The sequence below is a fragment of the Trachurus japonicus genome, chromosome 9 (assembly GCF_045865225.1).
Source record: "Trachurus japonicus isolate A0001 chromosome 9, Traja_1.0".
NCBI lineage: Eukaryota > Metazoa > Chordata > Actinopteri > Carangiformes > Carangidae > Trachurus > Trachurus japonicus.
In genome coordinates this window covers 8,251,887-8,257,931 of record NC_140915.1, presented here as the reverse complement: position 1 = coordinate 8,257,931, position 6,045 = coordinate 8,251,887, and the positions used below count along the sequence as shown (strand labels likewise).

At 39.6% G+C, this 6,045-nt stretch overlaps 1 long non-coding RNA gene across 4 annotated transcripts; it reads right to left on the bottom strand.

The window, feature by feature from the left end:
* Nucleotides 1-577: 577 nt before the first annotated feature.
* Nucleotides 578-1,550, bottom strand: LOC146980918 (uncharacterized). Of its 4 annotated transcripts, none has more exons than XR_015036560.1 (5): nucleotides 1,439-1,550; nucleotides 1,262-1,387; nucleotides 1,110-1,223; nucleotides 847-1,034; nucleotides 578-726 (listed from the first exon to the last, which is right to left on the bottom strand). It is a non-coding gene; the product is annotated as an uncharacterized LOC146980918 (long non-coding RNA). The 4 variants fall into 4 exon arrangements; XR_015036557.1 differs by having other exon boundaries at nucleotides 1,110-1,286; nucleotides 1,351-1,387; XR_015036559.1 differs by having other exon boundaries at nucleotides 1,110-1,324; nucleotides 1,414-1,465.
* Nucleotides 1,551-6,045: the final 4,495 nt, after the last annotated feature.

Genomic DNA, 6,045 nt, shown 5'->3' with positions numbered 1-6,045 from the left:
GCAGATATCAGTGGCACGGCCGTTTCGGCTAATGCTGTGTTCAAGGCAGGCTTTTGAAACCGTAAGTTACAGCTTCAAGTCACAACTACGACTTGGTAGCGTTCCAGGTAACCCGTAGCTCGTGTTTTTACCGTCCTGTTGTCTGTGAAAGTTCCCTATAACGGCCACTCGTAACTTCCGACCCGTGAACTCGTACCAGATCGAACTGGTATGACTTCACAGGAAGGAAAAACACAAAGTACGAGTTTCCTTGAACGCACCATGAGTTAGCAGCCCCCGCCCTTGTCAGGCATCAATTGGTCCTCGTGCTACGTCACCACATTCACGCGCATCCCTTGGCTGCACACACAGCCCTTCATGCCGTTCTCTCCCCTCATTGGATAACACTTGTATCCCACAAGGAAAATTTTCTCCTCGGGTTACAGCAGAGCAGAGTGACGGAGAGACTCGTGTTTAGGCTGAAATACTTCATGTAAGTGATTGCTGACGGAAAATAGGACTATTTAGGATTTATATTAACAAAAACATTCCACTGATATCTGCTTTAAATACACAATTAAATGTAGTTAATCAGGGAACTAACTGAACGACTGTGAGGAACCCAGGGAACTAAAGAAATAACCAGATGGGAAACCAACTTCAAAACCACCAGAGAAATAAATCCTTATGCTACAGGGAACTAAACCACCTCCTATAGAACCTGTTCAGGGAACTAAACAACATGATCTGCTATAGAACCTATGTAGGGAACTAAACAACAACACCTGCTACAGAACGTGTTTAGGGAACTAATAGACTCTGTGTAGAGAACTAATAGACCCTGCATAGGGAACTTAACAACATGACCTGCTGTAGAGCGAGTGCAGGGAACTAAACACACCACCTGCTATAGAACCTGTGTAGGGAACTAAAAAACATGATCTGCTGTAAAACCTGTTCAGGGAACTAAACACACGACCTGCTGTAAAACCAGTGTAGGGAGCTACGTAATAGAACCTGTGTAGGGAACTAAAAAACATGACCTGCTATAAAACCTGTTCAGGGAACTAAACACACAGCCTGCTGTAGAACCTGTGTAGGGAACTAAAAAACATGACCTACTATAAAACCTGTTCAGGGAACTAAACACACCACCTGCTGTAGAACAAGTGCTGCAGAACCTGTGTAGGGAACTAAACACACAACCTGCTGTAGAACCAGTGTAGGGAACTACGTAATAGAACCTGTGTAGGGAACTAAAAAACATGACCTACTATAAAACCTGTTCAGGGAACTAAACACACCACCTGCTGTAAAACCAGTGTAGGGAGCTACGTAATAGAACCTGTGTAGGGAACTAAAAAACATGACCTACTATAAAACCTGTTCAGGGAACTAAACACACCACCTGCTGTAGAACAAGTGCTGTAAAACCAGTGTAGGGAACTAAACACACCGCCTGCTGTAAAACCTGTGTAGGGAACTACGTAATAGAATCTGTTCAGGGAGCTAAACATGTCACTGATCAGAGCTTCTTTGACAAACAGTTAATTATTCCTCAATCACTCATGGATGTGAACATTGTTTTATATCTTTTTTTTCTTTCTGTTTTCTAACAATGTTTTAAGTTAAAGTAAAAAAAAATAAAAAAAAGGACAATAAACAAATACATAAAAAAAACAGGTTTACAATAATCGGTTGCACGGTTGAGACCTTTTTCCTTTTTCTGTTTGGATATTGAATGTCCGAGTTTACAGTTTTTTGTTGAGTATGAGCCATTTTGTGTTGTGTTGAAATAACTTTTTCTTTTTTGTTTTGTTTTGTTTTTCTCAAAGAGATTTTATTTTGACCTGTTTGTAGGTAATATTCTTTTTAATTGAATAAACTGATATTTTTGTCAATAGCTGAGTAACTTGTTTTTCGTAATGTTTTCATGTGCTTTTTGTTTTTTTTTATTATTCACCTCTCCTTTGTCCTTTCTTTTACTTTTGTTTGTTTTGTTTTGTTTTTTTGTGGAAATTTTAAAGTGATTTATTTGTCTATTATTGCTACTGCTACATAGCTAATGTTAGCATGTCCATGTTAACTCAATCTCCATCCACAACGTCTTCTACTGAAGTTAGCATGCTCACCATCTAGCTGCAGGCTGTTTGCTGCAATTTCCACTTTGCTATTATAGCCTTTTGGTTTTGTAAACGTCTTATCTCCACCACACACTGCTGGAGAGAATCCAAACTTAAACCAACTGCCCCTTTGAATTTGGTTTGCATCATAATAATTGATCAGTGATTTCAACAGAATGAAGACTGTGTGAAATTCTTTCTACTTTTTCACTTTATCGTTAATTTTTAATGTAAATCAGTTTCAGTCCTGATCCATAACACTGTCGGACATCAGAGACGTATCAAAGATTCTCTCTGAGAAGCTCTTTAAGGAAAAATCTGCTTTATTTATGAAGTTAAATCCAACTCTCAAAGTGTTGATCATTATTTTTATTGATAGGTGTAATAACTTTATAAATCCCCGAGCCAAACGCTGCAGATCTGAAGATATCGAGTCCAGACACCCGGGCAGTGAAGACAGGAAGATGAAGCTCACATCACAGTTTTTATACTGTGACTGTTATAACCTTTTCTAATCAGATCAAATCTTCTGTTCATTGATTATTTCTTGTTACTGAAGCTGTTTAAAGCTGCATCACGCTCAGGTAGTCAGGTTATTGATCGCTGTTCTGCACAAACATGAAAACAAAAACAGGAAGGGAGAAGCAGCAGCAGCACTATCAGTATCGGTAACCAATGAGCCACGAACGACTCCATGAAAGTGTGATTATTGATCTGCTGTAATCTGAGCGTTGCTGTGGCGATGGAAGAATCCTGGGAGCTCTTAAACACCACTTTCCGGAGAATGTCGCCATGACACTCCATTCCTGCGTTACTGTATTGTTGATAGACTGGTTGATAGACATTGGCCGTGGTGACTTATAATCATCACGTAATTTTAATGAGAACAATACGGACGAGGTTTTAGCTTTATGTCACATTTTCACGTCACTATATCACCGTTGCGACTACTCTGATGTTTATGAAGTCTATAAAACGAATTGTTGAACAAACATTTTAGATTAGCTGGGCTAACCGTTAGCTGTTAGCCGTTAGCAGTGTCAATAAACAATCAATAAACGGCGCATGAAAAAAAAATTCTCCAGCGGATATCCTAGTTCCAACATGACTGAGCTAACTGGAGTAGTTTCATGTCGTGTCCGACAACGGGAGGGTTTTGACAGCTGACGTCCTGATGTTAGTTTGCTGCTGCTGTTAGCTGTCAGCAGCAGCAAAGCTAACAACTACAATAACCATGACTAATTACAAAAATGTGCACACAGAAATAGTAATGTTTGTTCAGTAATTCGTTTTATAGACTTAACAAACATCAGATTTAGTCAAAACGGTTTTGGCAGCCCGGACCCCCACATTTGGTGCCTACACCGGTGGCTAACGCTACCAGTTAGCCGCTCGCTAGAATGCTACTAAAACCCACTTCCGTTGTGGTGTGACGCAATGGATCATGGGAAAATAACGTGGTGGATAGACCAGAGCGGCATTTTTATGCAAATGAGAATGACTGATGCATCCTGGGTAATTTAGGGGCAGCACCCGGCATTTTTAAATTGCACTCAGTGGCTTTTTGTGTTTTGATGGAGCGTAGACTAACTAACAATCAATTTGAATGTTTTATTTTTTGTTTCTTTTGTAGCACTATGTCTTGACACCCTCTTTGAAACCCTCCGTTCACGCTATCTTGAAAAATTACAATTAATTCTACCGGTATGCTCATTTAGCCTCCCACAATGATCAATGACTCCACACAGTGGCCAGAAATGTCTGACCTGGACATCTACACGTATTTGGTGGAATCACCGGGGAGGTTTTGGCTAAGTGTTGTCTATAAATAGCCTGTTAATAGCCAACTTTTTGTTAGTTAGTTTGTTAAGCCAGTTAGGCTGAACTTTTCAATGGAGGGATCCCGGGCGCTGCCCCTAAATTACCCAGGATGCATCAGTCATTTGCATAAAAATGCCGCTCTGGTCTATAGACCTGCGATGGAGGAAGTGACGCACACACACAGTAAAGAAAGAGGAGGTGGTGGTGGTGAACTCTCTGCTAATGATGTGAGCCGGTGTGTTAACCCGCTGCTGTCTCCCCGTCTGCAGGTGGCCTGTACATCGACAGTGCCTATTACCAGCCGCAGACCATCGCCACGCCGATAATCATCCACCTGGGCCCTCAGGATCTTTTCTGACCCCCCATCGTGTACCGCGAGACCATGCATCCAGCAACGGACCCGACCTCCTGTTTGATCCCTCGCCCCTTATTAAACTCTGTCAGCGCCTCTCAATTATCCTCCACCACCACCACCAACACAGACACAAGCAACACCAACACCAACACCAACACCGCCCGCGTTCCTCCCTCCACTTCAGACAAAGCAGCAATATTGAAAGCAATATGGAGGAGAGAACGGCTCGGGGCGAAGTCTGGGTGAGGAGGAGGAGGAGGAGGAGGAGGAGTCTCATCCAGCTCGCTCAGAAAACGCCAATAAAACTCAAAAGCAATACTTCCTCTGCCTTCGGGAAAAAAACTCCAGACGATCACACGACAACGTGACTGAACGCTATACTGTATGTAAATACAAACATTTACTACACTGTGTATATATATGGATGTTTGTGAGTTTTAAATATATATAAATATAAATATATATATATATATAAAATAAAAAACATGTTAATATGTTTGATTATGTAAAACCCTGCAGCGAGGGAGAAAGAAAACGTATTTATAATATAATTATCTCTGAATGTAAATACAGTAGTGACTGAAGTAGCTTTGTATCGACGCCACTCTCAGATAATATGATAATCTATAAATATTAAGAGATCAATACATTTTACAAATTGTCTATAACAGCGTCTACTACACTGTATTGGTATGTTGATGGTATTTAATCCCAAATTAAACATGACTGCATATAGTAGACTGAAGTAGAACTTTTACAATCCAAAGCACCGAGACACACACACACACAAAAAAACAAATGAATAAACAAAAAAAAATATTTATAAATGATTTTAAATCGTCTTAAAAATGAAGTTTGTCGTCATCTGTTCTTTGCTGTTTAACATCAGGTCAGATCCAACTGAATGTTTCTGCTGCATGAAATCAGTTTTCACACTTTGTTACGGTGTTTTTTTGTTTTCTGTTTTGTTTTAGTTTTTTACTGAATCATTTTATCAACAATAAAAGAAAAGTTGCTGTTCAGTTTGGAGCGGCAGGTTTTAAACGTTCCTGTGAGACGAGGTTCAGGGCTGAAGAGACGCAATGACTGATGGTCAATGTGATTTTTAAGGAGATAAAAAAGATAAGCAGATCTGTGAGAAACAACTTTAATTGTAAAGTTTAAAGGAATCAGAAGCAGGTTTAACGCCGGGTCCAGATGTTTCAGTCCAACGAGTGTCTGAAGAAATATTCAACTCAGGAACCTTCAGAGAGAATGAAACCACAGGAATCTGATCGCTATGACGACCACTGATCACACACGCACACGCACACACACACGTCTCACTCTGTTGAAATGTTGATGAATGTCTCTGATTGAATGTAAAACTTCAACCTGGAAATATACATGTGTGTTCTCTAACCTTTGACTGGAGGGAAGTTCAATAAAGACAAAAGTGAGGGTGAAGCACAAAATAATGATAATAAAAAACGATACGAAAGATATATAGCCTACTTTTTTTTTTCTTTTTTTCTTTATTATTAAACTTTCACAGGTGAAATGGGACAGGTTCATATGCTCAGTTTGCTGCTAGCAAGTAGTGCATGACATTTTTTTTCCCCAAAGGAATTAAATAATGCAAATTCATAATAATAAAGATAATAGGCCTACACAATGATTGGAAAACAGGAAACGAGAAAAACAAACAGACAGAACCACAAAAACAAAACAAAACAAATTTCTTTTTTAGATATTTAGATTTTATTCAGTTTTTTAGTCTGGACAAAA